We start from the raw sequence: 10,015 nt of genomic DNA, 5'->3' as shown, positions 1-10,015 counted from the left end.
CAGCAATCCCGGGTTAGATCCTCAGCATCCCATATGGTCCCTAGAGCACCATCAGAAATGACCCCTGAGCACAGAGTCAGGAGTAACCCCTGAGTACCGCTGGGTGTGACCCCTCAAAAAATCATTAGATTGCATCAGGTCAGATACTCATTCCTGTGAACTGAGTATTCATTAATATGTTCCAGGCTGGGTAATGTCAACTCCCTTGGACAAAAGGAATGTTAACAGAGGAGGAGCTAATTAATGTTTTCTATTTTTAATATCCAATCGACTTAGCTTTAAAGATAATTATTTCTTATCACATATCTGTGGAGCTATACATTAACCACTTGCATGGAAATTACTGAATAGATGTGATCTCCACAATGGGCAAAACACAGGGCCAGAGAGATAGCATGGAGGTAAGATGTTTGCCTTGCATGCAGAAGGACAGTGGTTCGAATCCCGGCATCCCATATGGTCCCCGGAGCCTGCCGGGAGCGATTCTGAGCGTAGAGCCAGGAGAAACCCCTGAGCGCAGCCGGGTGTGACCAAAAACAAAAACAAAAACAAAACAAAACAAAAATAACACAATGAGGGCCCGGAGAGAGAGCACAGCGGCGTTTGCCTTGCAAGCAGCTGATCCAGGACCAAAGGTGGTTGGTTCGAATCCCGGTGTCCCATATGGTCCCCCATGCCTGCCAGGAGAGATTTCTGAGCAGACAGCCAGGAGTAACCCCTGAGCACCACCGGGTGTGACCCAAAAACCAAAAAAAATAAAAAATAAAAAAAAATAACACAATGAGCAAAACACTCCAAATGACTTCTCTGGTTGGGAGAGTTATCTCACATCCCTACCCAACCATTCTTTTACCGGCAATTAACCCTGTAAAAAGGGCTAATAAAAACATGAGCGCTAATCTCTTGAGAAGTTTCTTTAAGCACTAAAGTGAATAATACAGAAACTTCAGATCCCACCTCCTTATCTATTGCAGAATTTAGCTCATTCATTGGTTCTCCTTCATTAATATATCATCAAAAATGTCCCTCTCTACTGGATTATTTCTATAAGCATATGAACATGCTGATTATTCTATTTAAAAATACATTTACAGGGTCACAGAAATAGTACTGCTGGCAAGGCGCTTATTTTACACATGGCCTATTTGTGGTTTGATCTCCAGCACTGCATATGGTCTCCTGGGCACCACGAGGAGTGATCCTGAGTACCAGGTGTGAATAAATCCTCTGTTTCACCACCAAAAATTCATCTCCCCTTTTGGGGTTATGGGACAGAGGGATATAAGCTGTCTTTGGAATCCAAGCAGGCTGACCACATCCAAGGCAGGTACCTGAACCTCCGTATCTCTCTTCAGCCTAATACTTGCTTGTTTGTTTTGCTTTTCCTCACTACACTTATCTGCTTCCTCCTCAGATTTCTTCTTTTTTTTTTTTTTTTTTTTTTGGTTTTTGGGCCACACCCGGCGGTGCTCAGGGGTTACTCCTGGCTGTCTGCTCAGAAATAGCTCGTGGCAGGCATGGGGGACCATATGGGACACCTGATTCGAACCAACCACCTTTGGTCCTGGATCGGCTGCTTGCAAGGCAAACGCCACTGTGCTATCTCTCTGGGCCCCCTCCTCAGATTTCTAAACTATCAGAGTCATGAGTCAGGTCTTTGCTAGTTTATTTATACACTTTTCCCTGGTAAAGTCATCTGGACACTAAAAATGACAAAAATGTTCTGAGTCAGGAATGTACAGTATAGCTCAGCAGTACAGTAATTGCCTTGAATGTGTGAGACTGTGGGTTTGATCCCTGACACCACCTGAAAACAACAAATAGATAAAAAGTTTTTACTTGTCTTTAATAAATGCTATTAGGAAAATTGGTGAATTACATGTAAAAAAATGAATTCAGATCCCAATTTTACTCCAGTCACAAAAGTCAATTCAAAATACATTTTGAACACCTAGATTTTATACTCAAATCCATAAATTATATTGAAGAAAACAGGCAAAACCCTTCATGACATTAACTCTAGAGGCATCTTCAATATCTACAATGTCAAAATAAACAGAAGCAAAGATAAACAAAGGGGAGTATACCAAATTATGAAACTTCTTACTGAAAGATTTCCAAGGAGAACAATAACTACCTGGAATTTGTTTTACAATACACCATCTTGTTGTTGCAATAGCACAACAAGGGCACTTGCCTTGCATGATCTTAGCCCTGATGGTGGAGCCCTGTCAGGAGTGATCCTTGAGTGCAGAGCAGGAGTAAACCCTGAGCACCACCAATTGTGGCCCAAACAGACAACAACAAACAAAACAAGTAAAACCAAATATCCGAAATCAACAAAGAGTGGGGGGTGAAGGTAAGACAACTAAAATAATTGGTGAATGTAGGTGATAGGTAAATGGTTCCTTCTTTTTTCAACTCTACTAACAGCTCTTCAGAGATATTTCCTTAACCTCTATTAGCCGAGCCCCAGGCTCCAAAACAAGGATCTGAAAAGATGCTAATCTGGAAGCAAATGTTGATCCAGGAAATAATCCACACAGTGAAAAGGTACAAGAATGGGCCCGGAGAGATAGCACAACTGTGTTTGCCTTGCAAGCAGCCGATCCAGGACCTAAGGTGGTTGGTTTGAATCCCGGTGTCCCATATGGTCCCCCCATGCCTGCCAGGAGCTATTTCTGAGCAGACAGCCAGGAGTAACCTCTGAGCAACGCCGGATGTGGCCCAAACATTAAAAAAAGAAAAAAAAAAAAAGAAAAGAAAAAAAAGAAAAGGTACAAGAACGTGTTCAGAAAATCTAGCACCCAAGCACAAAAGCATTCTGCTCCTAAGAAGAAAGCAGTTTAGTGGAGAAAGACTGAAGAATGAGCACTTGCTTTCCTCAGACCCCTGCTTTTATTGACAAGAACCAGACCACACCCTCGGGTGGAAATGGAATTCCAAGTAGAAAATAATCCAATAATTCCATCACTAGATCACACCCTAGGGTGCAGTACGAATATTGATTAGGATGGAACCAAAACTCCAACAAAGCATCACACCATCTGTCTTTTTGGCATTCTTGCTTTCTTGTTTTGTTTTGTTTTCTCTTTGAGGTCAAACCCAGTAGAGCTCAGGTGGCCACACATGCTGGGTGTCAAACCAGGGCTTTCTGCATTCAGAGCAAACCTTTAGAACTTGGACTCAGTTCTGCCCACTTACTGTTTTCTTTGGAATTATGGTTCTTGTCCATCTTTGTTACTTGTTCATTGTTAGACAGCTTTCTAAAGGAACATTAACCAGTAGAAGAAACCACTTTGGTAGCTTGAAATACAGTTCATGGGCCCGGAGAAATAGCACAACGGCGTTTGCCTTGCAAGCAGCCGATCCAGGACCAAAGGTGGTTGGTTCGAATCCTGGTGTCCCATATGGTCCCCCATGCCTGCCAGGAGCTATTTCTGAGCAGACAGCCAGGAGTAACCCCTGAGCACCGCCGGGTGTGGCCCCAAAACCAAAACAAACAAAAAAAAATAGTTCATGAAACTGGGTAAATAAAATTTAAGATTTTGGGGGGCCAAAGAGATAGAATGGAGATAGGGCATTTGCCTTGCATGCAGAAGGATAGTGGTTCAAATTCCGGCATTCCATATGGTCCCCCGAGTCTGCCAGGAGCAATTTCTGAGCGTGGAGCCAGGAGTAACCCCTGAGCGCTGCGGGTGTGACCCAAAAACCAAGAAAAAAAAAACTGAAATATTGCTAGGGCCGGAGCAATGACTCAGCGGTGGGGCATTTACCTTGCTTGGGGCAGATCCAGGACAGACACAGATTCAGACCCGTCTTTTCCTCCTTCCCTCCCTCCCTCCCTCCCTCCCTCCCTCCCTCCTTCCTTCCTTCCTTCCTTCCTTCCTTCCTTCCTTCCTTCCTTCTTCCTTCCTTCCTTCCTTCCTTCCTTCCTTCCTTCCTTCCTCCCTCCCTCCCTCCTTCCTTCCTTCCTTCCTTCCTTCCTTCCTTCCTTCCTTCCTTCCTCCCTCCCTCCCTCCCTCCCTCCCTCCCTCCCTCCCTTCCTTCCTTCCTTCCTTCCTTCCTTCCTTCCTTCCTTCCTTCCTTCCTTCCTTCCTTCCTTCCTCCCTCCCTCCCTCCCTCCCTCCCTCCTTCCCTCTTTCCTTCCTTCCTTCCTTCCTTCCTTCCTTCCTTCCTTCCTTCCTTCCTTCCTTCCTTCCTTCCTTCCTTCCTTCCTTCCTTCCTTCCTTCCCTCGAAACGCTCAGGGGATGCCGGGATTCAAACCACCGACCTTCTGCATGCAAGGCAAACGCCTTACCTCCATGCTATCTCTCTGGCCTCCCCAGGAGTGATTTCTGAGCTCAGAGCCAAGAGTAAACCCTGAGTGTCACCAGGTGTGGCCCCAAAACAAGCAAACAAAAAGTTAAATATTGGGGCTGGGTAGGTGGCGCTGGAGGTAAGGTGTCTGCCTTGCAAGCGCTAGCCAAGGAAGGACCGCGGTTCGATCCCCCGGCGTCCCATATGGTCCCCCCAAGCCAGGGGCGATTTCTGAGCACATAGCCAGGAGTAACCCCTGAGCGTCAAACGGGTGTGGCCCAAAAACCAAAAAAAAAAAAAAAAGTTAAATATTGCTGAAAAGTTTTCTTCAGTAAAAATATTGAAGAAAATTTTAATTAAGCAACTTCCTACAGATATTGAAACAGTTGTTTTTTGTTTTCATTTTATTTCATTTTTGTATTTTTTTTTGTTTTGTTGGAGTGCCCCAAAGAGATTACTCCTGGTTCTGTGTTCAGAAATTACTCCTGGCAGGCTCAGGGATATGGGATACCAGGGAGTGAAACTGGGTCACCTGAGTGCAAGGCAAATGCCCTGCCTACCCACTGTGCTATTGCTTCAGCCCCTGCAATTGTTTTTATATTTTCCAAGCCATCTTCCAGATTTTTGTTTTTGTTTTTGTTTTTGTTTTTGGGCCACACCCGGCGGTGCTCAAGGGTTACTCCTGGCTGTCTGCTCAGAAATAGCTCCTGGCAGGCACGGGGGACCATATGGGACACCGGGATTCGAACCAACCACCTTTGGTCTTGGATCGGCTGCTTGCAAGGCAAACACCGCTGTGCTATCTCTCCGGGCCCCATCTTCCAGATTTTAATTGGACTGATGTCATTTCAACCTTTTGAAAATAGAGAAAACAGAGCAATAGTATAGTAGGCAGGGTGCTTGCCTTGCAAGCAGCCAACCGGGTTCAAGTCCCAGCATCCCCTATGTTTTCTGAGCACTGCTAAAAATTATTCCTGGGCATAAAGCCAAGAGCATCCCCTGAGCATCTCCAGGTTAGCCTCATGGGCCGAAGAGATAATACAGCAGGCAAGGTGCTTGTCTTGCACACAGCCAATCAGGATATGATCTCTAGCAACCTATGTAGTTCCCTGAACACTACCAGGAGGGATCCCTGAGCAAAGAACCAGGAATAAAACCCAATTATGGCCTGATATATCACAAAACAAAACAAAACAAAATACTAGTCCCCAAAGAGTCTGTGATCAGGAAGGTTCACCTGCAACCCTTCCAGTCTCCTCCATCCTTATGAGAAGAGCATCATGAGCAAAAATGAGGTCTGGGGCCTCAGTGTTTTCCAAAATAAAGCTCCCTTCATTTTCTCTTTATTAATCCTCACTTCTAAGAGGTATCAGCTCAATTGCAAATGGGCCTAGAGGAAATACAATTTCAGCTGCCTTCAATTCTCCTAGATCACTTGGGAGCCACTCGGAACAAATCAGATGCCAATTTATTAGTAAGTATTCCCTTTGATGGAATGATCTTGTCTGTACAGAAGCAAAATGAAAGGCTGGCGAGTTAAGACTGAGAAGCACACAGGTGCTTACAGCTCAGCTTTATTGGGGCTTAGTCAGAAACATTAGGACTGGTAGAGTAAATGGAGTCTCTTGAGTGGAAACAGTTACTTACTTAGAACAATAAAAAAAAAAAACCTCTCTTTTCCTAAGTGAGATCATAGAATATGCACACCAGGGATCTGAGCTGGTACTGTGATACAGTGCAGCCTTGTAAGCATGATGTCAGGCAGAGTTCGATCTCTGCATCACCCCCATATGCCTGGTAAACATTTTAGGGTCTGAAATTAAAGGACAAGACCATGCATTTGAAATAAAGCAAAGCAAGGCTTTATTCTATCTACCAGCAAGCCCCAAGTTGGTAGATCAAGGCCTACCTGACCTTACCAAGGTCAGGGTCATCTTTCGAAGGAGGCAAGTTTATATAGGGTATATGCAAGAGCTGTTTCATCTTGCTGGCCTTTAAACTGATAGGCTGGCCTCTAGGGGGGACTTTCCACATTTCCTGCTATTTTAGCCCTAACAAGATATCTGCTATGGCCAGGTGTCCTGGGGCAGTGTTTATAGTTTTTAATGGCCTTGAGAGCCAGGAGAAAGCATTGAGATTTTTGCAAATGAAAATAGCCTAGAAGCAGGAAATGGAATTTTTAACCCTGGTTGACAAAATGAAGTCCCTTCTGATCTAAGCTCCACAAGGTGCTGTTGTTTGTGATCCCACACAAAAAGTGTGTGAGCTCAGGTACACTGCAACTAAGTTTGTGCAAGCATTGACACTAAGTATGTGTCTTACTGTCACCAACTATGTGAGCACTACAGGCAAGTATGTGGACACCTGGTCATTGCAGCAGCAGCAGCAGCGAAAGCAAAATCTACCAAAACAGGAAAGAAAGAAATGTGTGTTTGTAAGGTGGGACTATATAAAATAAAAGAAAATGCACACAAAATTATTTCACTATAAAAACAGTTATGTGACTCTACAAACAGTACAAGTAATTGAACTACCGGTATACGGAAGTCGCCAACCCTCCACTGCTTTTTTGTCGCTCCTCAGGGTTGGTCTTTATTTTGTTCCTTTTTTTTTTCTTTTTTTTTTTTTTTTTTTTTTTTTTTGGTTTTTGGGCCACACCCAGTGACGCTCAGGGGTTACTCCTGGCTATGCGCTCAGAAGTCGCTCCTGGCTTTGGGGGACCATATGGGACACCGGGGGATCGAACCGCGGTCCGTCCTAGGCTAGCGCTGGCAAGGCAGACACCTTGCCTTTAGCGCCACCGCCCGGCCCCTTTTTTTTTCTTTTTGATTTTGTGTTTTGAGGGTTACACCTGTCATTGCTCAGAGTTATTCCTGGCTTTGCCTTCAGGATTAAAAACAAGAATGCTTCTGACATTTATTATACTTTTAATGGGTACTGACAGCACAGAATTGGTGCTGCCTAGCTCAATTCTAGAACACTGTTCTTTGATGTGTCTGTAGGTGTTCTTAAAATGAATGAGTTAAAAAAAAATAATGAGTTCCAAATAGAAGATATATATAAGACCAACTACATTCTCCCAAAGTTCCTTACTGTGGTATTTGTGCATTGCTTGGTCAAAAACTTCATGTACATTTAAAACTTTTTTCCTTTTATTATCAGAGGTGGTCTTAGACTCCCAGCGCCGGTGTCAACTTGAACCCTAACATAATCTCTTTCTTTTAGAAGGGAGCACCAAAACCTGATGGCTCTGTGCTCAGAAATCATTCAGCAGGCCTGGAGGGTTCCAGGGATTGAACATGGGTCGGCCAAGACAAATACTATTCCTCAGGCTCCATACTTCATATCTTTTTTATGCATAAGTCTCATCATACCTCCCACCAAAGTTCCAGAGCTTTCCTATAATAACACTCTCTCCTTCCCTCTCACACCCTCTAGTAACCATGGTTTTCTGAGTTTAAGAGATACTTTTGTCTTATTTTATTTTGGGGCTACATTTAGTGATGCTTATGACTTATTCCTTGCCTGGCTGGCTCTGTGCCCAGGGATCATTCCTGGTGGGGCATGAGGAATTGTATGGGAATCTAGAGATCAAATTCTCATTGGCTGGGCCCAGAGAGATAGCACAGAGGCGTTTGCCTTGCAAGCAGCCAATCCAGCACCAAAGGTGGTTGGTTCGAATCCCGGTGTCCCATATGGTCGCCCGTGCCTGCCAGGAGCTATTTCTGAGCAGACAGCCAGGAGTAACCCCTGAGCACCGCCGGGTGTGACCCAAAAACCAAAAAAAAAAAAAAAAAATTCTCATTGGCTGCATCCTGCGTGCTGTACTATCTCTTTAGCCTCTTATTTTTGTCATTTTCTAGTTGATTTGCTTTTTTTTGTATCCCAAAGATGAGTGAAACCATTTAGTAACTGTCTTTCACTTCCTGATTCTTTTTGCTTAGCATAGTCATGTCAATTGCATTCATATAATTTGCATCATTTTAATAAACCTAGTAATATTCCATTAAATATTTCTCTTCCTGGGCCCGGAGAGATAGCACAGCGGCATTTGCCTTGCAAGCAGCCGATCCAGGACCAAAGGTGGTTGGTTCGAGTTCCGGTGTCCCATATGGTCCCCTGTGCCTGCCAGGAGCTATTTCTGAGCAGACAGCCAGGAGTAACCCCTAAGCACCACCGGGTGTGGCCCAAAAACCAAAAAAAAAAAAAAATATATATATATATATATTTCCCTTCCTTCCTTCCTTCCTTCCTTCCTTCCTTCCTTCCTTCCTTCCTTCCTTCCTTCCTCCTTCCTTCCTTTCTTCCTTTTTTCTTTCTTCTTTCTCTCTGGCCTTCCTTTTCACGGATCTAGAAATCATACTCATATGAATCATAAAATATGTTCTACATCCTTGTCCCAAAAATATGTATCTCGTTTGGTATTTTGTTTATTTTTATTTGGTTGGTTCTGATGATTGACTCTAGAATTTATTTTCTCACTGAGCTTTATTCCCAACTCACACAAATTCTTCATCCAGTATAGTAACTCCTGCCTTTTCCTTTATCATTACTTCACCTTTTCACTGTGAATCTATTTGTCTTCAGATCTGCAATGATTTCTTGCATATGTAGTATAAATATATCCTGTCTTTTCTTATTTAATTGATTATCACAATCAGTGATACTGGGGATGGGACAGCTGATGGTCACTCCTAGAAGTGTTCCACCTATTGGTGTGGGCCCGAACGTTTGGAGTTTTGGCCACAAGTTTCTTCAGTTCTCAACAGTGTTGTGTGGGACAATGTGGTATTGGAGCTCAAACTTCCCAGTACAGTCTAGATATAAGACTTAACACTGGGGCCGGGCGGTGGCACTAGAGGTAAGGTGCCTGCCTTGCCTGCGCTAGCCTAGGATGGACCGCGGTTCGATCCCCGGCATCCCATATGGTCCCCCAAGCCAGGAGTGACTTCTGAGTGCATAGCCAGGAGTAACCCCTGAGCGTCACCGGGTGTGGCCCAAAAAACAAAAAAAAAAAAACAAAAAAAAAAAAAAAGACTTAACACTTTAACCATATCCCTGGCCCCTCAATGTTACTTTTTCTCTCAGGTCTGTTTTTGGGGTCATATCCTGTGATGTTTGGAAACCTGTGTGGTTCCTGGATGCAAAGCTCCCCTGCAATCCTTTAAGCTATATCTGTGGCTCCCAGAGTCTGCATATATATAGGTTTTTGGGCCATACCCGGCGGTGCTCAGGGGTTACTCCTGGCTGTCTGCTCAGAAATAGCTCCTGGCAGGCGCATGGGGGACCATATAGGACACCGGGATTTGAACCAACCACCTTTGGTTCTGGATCGGCTGCTTGCAAGGCAAACGCCACTGTGCTATCTCTCCGGGAGAGTTTGCATATTTTTAAATAAATTTTTAACTGAATCACAGTGAGATTACAAAATTGAGATTACATAGTGAGATACAGTTAAAAAGTTGTTCATGCTTGAGTTTCAATTTCCAACACTCATCCTTTCACCAGTGCACATTTACCATCACCAATGTCCCCAATTTCTTCCTGTCTTCCCCCCCCCGTCCCCTTTTACCTGCCTCTATGGCAGACAAATTTTTCTCTTCCTTTGTTTTCTTTTAGACACTGTCATTTGAAATATTGTTACTGGAGTATCATGCATATCACTTTATCTCCTTTCAGCACCCAGTTTTTGTGCAGAGTGATCATTTACAACAA

The sequence above is a fragment of the Suncus etruscus genome, chromosome 6 (genome assembly GCF_024139225.1).
Source record: "Suncus etruscus isolate mSunEtr1 chromosome 6, mSunEtr1.pri.cur, whole genome shotgun sequence".
NCBI classification, from domain to species: Eukaryota; Metazoa; Chordata; class Mammalia; order Eulipotyphla; family Soricidae; genus Suncus; species Suncus etruscus.
This window is presented reverse-complemented; position numbering follows the sequence as displayed.